This window comes from Carassius gibelio, chromosome A17 (genome assembly GCF_023724105.1).
Source record: "Carassius gibelio isolate Cgi1373 ecotype wild population from Czech Republic chromosome A17, carGib1.2-hapl.c, whole genome shotgun sequence".
NCBI classification, from domain to species: domain Eukaryota; kingdom Metazoa; phylum Chordata; class Actinopteri; order Cypriniformes; family Cyprinidae; genus Carassius; species Carassius gibelio.
The window spans coordinates 5,803,873-5,813,152 of NC_068387.1; positions in this window are offsets into that span (position 1 = coordinate 5,803,873).

Below are 9,280 nucleotides of genomic sequence, written 5' to 3' on the forward strand. Positions count from 1 at the left end.
GAATCAGAGTCGGTATAAACAATCCAAAGGTCAGGTACAGAGAGATCAAACACAAGGAAAACACTCAGAAATGACAGACACAGCAAATCAAGACTTCGCAGTGAGTGTGCTGCTTATATGTGTGTGTAAATGAGCTGCAGGTGTCGCAGGGTGATTGTGATGCAGTGACTATGGGTAATGTAGTTTGGGTGTGGTGCAACAGTATGAAAGGAGCTAGAGTCCAAGTGATATCTGGTGGTTGATGGGTGGAAAGGTCCTGAGTGGAGTGCCCTCTACTGAAGCTCATGGGCACTCCATCTAATGATCGTGACAATATGTACATTCTGGTGAACAATAGTAATACATCTCTGGCAAATATTTGTCCAGAACAGGACTTTTATTTAGACGGGTTGACGTACCTTTACAGTTCTGTGTTTGTGATGTGAAGCTAGTTTTACTCAGATCCAACGGTCAAATGCTCATGAAGTGACTGTCAGAGCAGTTCTGGAGATGTTGTTCATGTGTTCTCGTCTTATTTAGTGACGCTGAAATTACCGCGAGCCTCACGTGCGCTTCAGTGTGTGTTAATAAAGGAAGTCGCGCTTCTGCTCCATTCATTAACAGAGACACGCAGAACATGAAGGATTCATATTTAAACAGACTGTTATGGCTGAATATTTACAGATATTAGTCCATCACGTGATCATGTGGTTGGCTGGCTGCTATCAGCGACTACTGAGAGGGGCCCCTTTGAGGGGGATCCCGATAACAGTGTCATTACACGTTACTGCATTTACGATCAAAGAGGCGCTCACACAGTGTCGTTGCATTTTATTTTTTACCAGTCGTTGTCTTGGGGCCCCAGGCCAGCTCGGGGCCCCAAGCAATTGCTTGGTTTGCCTGCCTTGTTGTGACGGGCCTGTCCGTAACTTCGGGATAAGTAGCTTAAGATTTGGCTCATTTACAACGATTTTGGTGAGAATAGGTCCACAACTAAGTTCTGAATGACCTCGACAAGGCCTACTTGACCTCTCAACGCAGAACACTGCGGTTGGGCTAGACTCAAACTGCACAACACGAGCTTTCCAACGATGTGATACACATTATGATTGAAAATTGTTTTAATGAACAATAAATAAATCCGTAAAGGCATCTGAACCAAAACAGCTGCCGCTCTGCCAAGGCCCTCATACAGGCTCCACTTTAAATCTCCTCTTTCATTGTCTGTACAAGACACAGCTAATTCATGCACATATTTGTAAACTGCAAATGTTAAGCTTTACTTTGATACTAAATAAGTGAAAATAGCTTATGATTTGGCTCATTTACAACCATTTTGGTGAGAATAGGTCCACAACTAAGCTCTGAATGACCTTGACAAGGCCCACTTGACCTCTGATCTCTCGGCCTGCGCACAAAGCACAACACTGCGGTTGGGCTAAACTCAAACTGCACAACACGAGCTTTCCAACGATGTGATACACATTCTGATTGAATATTGTTTTAATGAACAATAAATAAATCCGTAAAGGCATCTGAACCAAAACAGCTGCCGCTCTGCCACGGCCCTCATACAGGCTCCACTTTAAATCTCCTCTTTCACTTTCTGTACAAGACACAGTAAAGTCATGCACATATTTGTAAACTGCAAATGTTCAGCTTTAATTTGATACTAAATATGTGAAAATAGCTTAAGTTTGGCTTATTTACAACCATTTTGGTGAGAACAGGTCCACCACTAAGCTCTCCATGACCTCGACAAGGCCTACTTGACCCCCGATCTCTCGGCCTGCGAACAACGCACACCACTGAGGTTGGGCTAGACTCAAACTGCACAACACAAGCTTTCCAACGATGTGATACACATTCTGATTGAATATTGTTTTAATGAACAATAAATAAATCTGTAAAGTCATCTGAACCAAAACAGCTGCCACTCTGCATAGGCCCTCATACAGGCTCCACTTTAAATCTCCTCTTTCACTTTCTGTACAAGACACAGTAAATTCATGCACATATTTGTAAACTGCAAATGTTCAGCTTTAATTTGATACTAAATATGTGAAAATAGCTTAAGATTTGGCTTATTTACAACCATTTTGGTGAGAACAGGTCCACCACTAAGCTCTCCATGACCTCGACAAGGCCTACTTGACCTTTGATCTCTCGGCCTGTGAACAACGCACACCACTGAGGTTGGGCTAGACTCAAACTGCACAACACAAGCTTTCCAACAATGTGATACACATTCTGATTGAATATTATTTTAATGAACAATAAATAAATCCGTAGAGTCATCTGAACCAAAACAGCTGCCGCTCTGCAAAGGCCCTCATACAGGCTCCACTTTAAATCTCCTCTTTCACTTTCTGTACAAGACACATTAAATTCATGCACATATTTGTAAACTGCAAATGTTCAGCTTTAATTTGATACTAAATATATGAAAATAGCTTAAGATTTGGCGCATTTACAACCATTTTGGTGAGAATAGGTCCACCACTAAGCTCTCCATGACCCCGACAAGGCCTACTTGACCTTTGATCTCTCGGCCTGCGAACAACGCACACCACTGAGGTTGGGCTAAACTCAAACTGCACAACACGAGCTTTCCAACGATGTGATACACATTCTGATTGAATATTGTTTTAATGAACAATAAATAAATCCATAAAGTCATCTGAACCAAAACAGCTGCCGCTCTGCCAAGGCCCTCATACAGGCTCCACTTTAAATCTCCTCTTTCACTTTCTGTACAAGACACAGTAAAGTCATGCACATATTTGTAAACTGCAAATGTTCAGCTTTAATTCGATACTAAATATGTGAAAATAGCTGAAGATTTGGCTCATTTACAACCATTTTGGTGAGAACAGGTCCACCACTAAGCTCTCCATGACCTCGACAAGGCCTACGTGACCTTTGATCTCTCGGCCTGCGAACAACGCACACCACTGAGGTTGGGCTAGACTCAAACTGCACAACACAAGCTTTCCAACGATGTGATAAACATTCTGATTGAATATTGTTTTAATGAACAATAAATAAATCCGTAGAGTCATCTGAACCAAAACAGCTGCCGCTCTGCAAAGGCCCTCATACAGGCTCCACTTTAAATCTCCTCTTTCACTTTCTGTACAAGACACATTAAATTCATGCACATATTTGTAAACTGCAAATGTTCAGCTTTAATTTGATACTAAATATATGAAAATAGCTTAAGATTTGGCTCATTTACAACCATTTTGGTGAGAATAGGTCCACCACTAAGCTCTCCATGACCCCGACAAGGCCTACTTGACCTTTGATCTCTCGGCCTGCGAACAACGCACACCACTGAGGTTGGGCTAAACTCAAACTGCACAACACGAGCTTTCCAACGATGTGATACACATTCTGATTGAATATTGTTTTAATGAACAATAAATAAATCCATAAAGTCATCTGAACCAAAACAGCTGCCGCTCTGCCAAGGCCCTCATACAGGCTCCACTTTAAATCTCCTCTTTCACTTTCTGTACAAGACACAGTAAAGTCATGCACATATTTGTAAACTGCAAATGTTCAGCTTTAATTTGATACTAAATATGTGAAAATAGCTGAAGATTTGGCTCATTTACAACCATTTTGGTGAGAATAGGTCCACCACTAAGCTCTCCATGACCCCGACAAGGCCTACTTGACCTTTGATCTCTCGGCCTGCGAACAACGCACACCACTGAGGTTGGGCTAAACTCAAACTGCACAACACGAGCTTTCCAACGATGTGATACACATTCTGATTGAATATTGTTTTAATGAACAATAAATAAATCCATAAAGTCATCTGAACCAAAACAGCTGCCGCTCTGCCAAGGCCCTCATACAGGCTCCACTTTAAATCTCCTCTTTCACTTTCTGTACAAGACACAGTAAAGTCATGCACATATTTGTAAACTGCAAATGTTCAGCTTTAATTCGATACTAAATATGTGAAAATAGCTGAAGATTTGGCTCATTTACAACCATTTTGGTGAGAACAGGTCCACCACTAAGCTCTCCATGACCTCGACAAGGCCTACTTGACCCCCGATCTCTCGGCCTGCGAACAACGCACACCACTGAGGTTGGGCTAGACTCAAACTGCACAACAGGAGCTTTCCAACAATGTGATACACATTCTGATTGAATATTGTTTTAATGAACAATAAATAAATCCGTAGAGTCATCTGAACCAAAACAGCTGCCACTCTGCATAGGCCCTCATACAGGCTCCACTTTAAATCTCCTCTTTCACTTTCTGTACAAGACACAGTAAAGTCATGCACATATTTGTAAACTGCAAATGTTCAGCTTTAATTCGATACTAAATATGTGAAAATAGCTGAAGATTTGGCTCATTTACAACCATTTTGGTGAGAACAGGTCCACCACTAAGCTCTCCATGACCTCGACAAGGCCTACGTGACCTTTGATCTCTCGGCCTGTGAACAACGCACACCACTGAGGTTGGGCTAGACTCAAACTGCACAACAGGAGCTTTCCAACAATGTGATACACATTCTGATTGAATATTGTTTTAATGAACAATAAATAAATCCGTAGAGTCATCTGAACCAAAACAGCTGCCGCTCTGCAAAGGCCCTCATACAGGCTCCACTTTAAATCTCCTCTTTCACTTTCTGTACAAGACACAGTAAATTCATGCACATATTTGTAAACTGCAAATGTTCAGCTTTAATTTGATACTAAATATGTGAAAATAGCTGAAGATTTGGCTCATTTACAACCATTTTGGTGAGAATAGGTCCACCACTAAGCTCTGAATGACCTCGACAAGGCCTACTTGACCCCCGATCTCTCGGCCTGCGAACAACGCACACCACTGAGGTTGGGCTAGACTCAAACTGCACAACAGGAGCTTTCCAACAATGTGATACACATTCTGATTGAATATTGTTTTAATGAACAATAAATAAATCCGTAGAGTCATCTGAACCAAAACAGCTGCCACTCTGCATAGGCCCTCATACAGGCTCCACTTTAAATCTACTCTTTCACTTTATGTACAAGACACAGTAAATTCATGCACATATTTGTAAACTGCAAATGTTCAGCTTTAATTTGATACTAAATATGTGAAAATAGCTTAAGATTTGGCTCATTTACAACCATTTTGGTGAGAATAGGTCCACCACTAAGCTCTCCATGACCTCGACAAGGCCTACTTGACCTTTGATCTCTCGGCCTGCGAACAACGCACACCACTGAGGTTGGGCTAGACTCAAACTGCACAACACAAGCTTTCCAACGATGTGATAAACATTCTGATTGAATATTGTTTTAATGAACAATAAATAAATCCGTAGAGTCATCTGAACCAAAACAGCTGCCGCTCTGCAAAGGCCCTCATACAGGCTCCACTTTAAATCTCCTCTTTCACTTTCTGTACAGGACACATTAAATTCATGCACATATTTGTAAACTGCAAATGTTCAGCTTTAATTTGATACTAAATATGTGAAAATAGCTGAAGATTTGGCTCATTTACAACCATTTTGGTGAGAATAGGTCCACCACTAAGCTCTCCATGACCCCGACAAGGCCTACTTGACCTTTGATCTCTCGGCCTGCGAACAACGCACACCACTGAGGTTGGGCTAAACTCAAACTGCACAACACGAGCTTTCCAACGATGTGATACACATTCTGATTGAATATTGTTTTAATGAACAATAAATAAATCCATAAAGTCATCTGAACCAAAACAGCTGCCGCTCTGCCAAGGCCCTCATACAGGCTCCACTTTAAATCTACTCTTTCACTTTATGTACAAGACACAGTAAATTCATGCACATATTTGTAAACTGCAAATGTTCAGCTTTAATACAGGCTCCACTTTAAATCTCCTCTTTCACTTTCTGTACAAGACACAGTAAAGTCATGCACATATTTGTAAACTGCAAATGTTCAGCTTTAATTCGATACTAAATATGTGAAAATAGCTGAAGATTTGGCTCATTTACAACCATTTTGGTGAGAATAGGTCCACCACTAAGCTCTGAATGACCTCGACAAGGCCTACTTGACCCCCGATCTCTCGGCCTGCGAACAACGCACACCACTGAGGTTGGGCTAGACTCAAACTGCACAACAGGAGCTTTCCAACAATGTTATACACATTCTGATTGAATATTGTTTTAATGAACAATAAATAAATCCGTAGAGTCATCTGAACCAAAACAGCTGCCACTCTGCATAGGCCCTCATACAGGCTCCACTTTAAATCTCCTCTTTCACTTTCTGTACAAGACACAGTAAAGTCATGCACATATTTGTAAACTGCAAATGTTCAGCTTTAATTCGATACTAAATATGTGAAAATAGCTTAAGATTTGGCTCATTTACAACCATTTTGGTGAGAATAGGTCCACCACTAAGCTCTCCATGACCCCGACAAGGCCTACTTGACCTTTGATCTCTCGGCCTGCGAACAACGCACACCACTGAGGTTGGGCTAGACTCAAACTGCACAACACAAGCTTTCCAACGATGTGATACACATTCTGATTGAATATTGTTTTAATGAACAATAAATAAATCTGTAAAGTCATCTGAACCAAAACAGCTGCCACTCTGCATAGGCCCTCATACAGGCTCCACTTTAAATCTCCTCTTTCACTTTCTGTACAAGACACATTAAATTCATGCACATATTTGTAAACTGCAAATGTTCAGCTTTAATTTGATACTAAATATATGAAAATAGCTTAAGATTTGGCGCATTTACAACCATTTTGGTGAGAATAGGTCCACCACTAAGCTCTCCATGACCCCGACAAGGCCTACTTGACCTTTGATCTCTCGGCCTGCGAACAACGCACACCACTGAGGTTGGGCTAAACTCAAACTGCACAACACGAGCTTTCCAACGATGTGATACACATTCTGATTGAATATTGTTTTAATGAACAATAAATAAATCCGTAGAGTCATCTGAACCAAAACAGCTGCCGCTCTGCCAAGGCCCTCATACAGGCTCCACTTTAAATCTCCTCTTTCACTTTCTGTACAAGACACAGTAAAGTCATGCACATATTTGTAAACTGCAAATGTTCAGCTTTAATTCGATACTAAATATGTGAAAATAGCTGAAGATTTGGCTCATTTACAACCATTTTGGTGAGAACAGGTCCACCACTAAGCTCTCCATGACCTCGACAAGGCCTACGTGACCTTTGATCTCTCGGCCTGTGAACAACGCACACCACTGAGGTTGGGCTAGACTCAAACTGCACAACACGAGCTTTCCAACGATGTGAAACACATTCTGATTGAATATTGTTTTAATGAACAATAAATAAATCCGTAGAGTCATCTGAACCAAAACAGCTGCCACTCTGCATAGGCCCTCATACAGGCTCCACTTTAAATCTCCTCTTTCACTTTCTGTACAAGACACAGTAAAGTCATGCACATATTTGTAAACTGCAAATGTTCAGCTTTAATTCGATACTAAATATGTGAAAATAGCTGAAGATTTGGCTCATTTACAACCATTTTGGTGAGAATAGGTCCACCACTAAGCTCTGAATGACCTCGACAAGGCCTACTTGACCTTTGATCTCTCGGCCTGCGAACAACGCACACCACTGAGGTTGGGCTAGACTCAAACTGCACAACAGGAGCTTTCCAACAATGTGATACACATTCTGATTGAATATTGTTTTAATGAACAATAAATAAATCCGTAGAGTCATCTGAACCAAAACAGCTGCCGCTCTGCAAAGGCCCTCATACAGGCTCCACTTTAAATCTCCTCTTTCACTTTCTGTACAAGACACATTAAATTCATGCACATATTTGTAAACTGCAAATGTTCAGCTTTAATTTGATACTAAATATGTGAAAATAGCTTAAGATTTGGCTTATTTACAACCATTTTGGTGAGAACAGGTCCACCACTAAGCTCTCCATGACCTCGACAAGACCTACTTGACCCCCGATCTCTCGGCCTGCGAACAACGCACACCACTGAGGTTGGGCTAGACTCAAACTGCACAACAGGAGCTTTCCAACAATGTGATACACATTCTGATTGAATATTGTTTTAATGAACAATAAATAAATCCGTAGAGTCATCTGAACCAAAACAGCTGCCGCTCTGCAAAGGCCCTCATACAGGCTCCACTTTAAATCTCCTCTTTCACTTTCTGTACAAGACACAGTAAAGTCATGCACATATTTGTAAACTGCAAATGTTCAGCTTTAATTTGATACTAAATATGTGAAAATAGCTGAAGATTTGGCTCATTTACAACCATTTTGGTGAGAACAGGTCCACCACTAAGCTCTCCATGACCTCGACAAGGCCTACGTGACCTTTGATCTCTCGGCCTGTGAACAACGCACACCACTGAGGTTGGGCTAGACTCAAACTGCACAACACGAGCTTTCCAACGATGTGAAACACATTCTGATTGAATATTGTTTTAATGAACAATAAATAAATCCGTAGAGTCATCTGAACCAAAACAGCTGCCACTCTGCATAGGCCCTCATACAGGCTCCACTTTAAATCTCCTCTTTCACTTTCTGTACAAGACACAGTAAAGTCATGCACATATTTGTAAACTGCAAATGTTCAGCTTTAATTTGATACTAAATATGTGAAAATAGCTTAAGATTTGGCTTATTTACAACCATTTTGGTGAGAACAGGTCCACCACTAAGCTCTCCATGACCTCGACAAGGCCTACTTGACCTTTGATCTCTCGGCCTGCGAACAACGCACACCACTGAGGTTGGGCTAGACTCAAACTGCACAACACAAGCTTTCCAACGATGTGATACACATTCTGATTGAATATTATTTTAATGAACAATAAATAAATCCGTAGAGTCATCTGAACCAAAACAGCTGCCGCTCTGCAAAGGCCCTCATACAGGCTCCACTTTAAATCTCCTCTTTCACTTTCTGTACAGGACACATTAAATTCATGCACATATTTGTAAACTGCAAATGTTCAGCTTTAATTTGATACTAAATATATGAACATAGCTTAAGATTTGGCTCATTTACAACCATTTTGGTGAGAATAGGTCCACCACTAAGCTCTCCATGACCCCGACAAGGCCTACTTGACCTTTGATCTCTCGGCCTGCGAACAACGCACACCACTGAGGTTGGGCTAAACGCAAACTGCACAACACGAGCTTTCCAACGATGTGATACACATTCTGATTGAATATTGTTTTAATGAACAATAAATAAATCCATAAAGTCATCTGAACCAAAACAGCTGCCGCTCTGCCAAGGCCC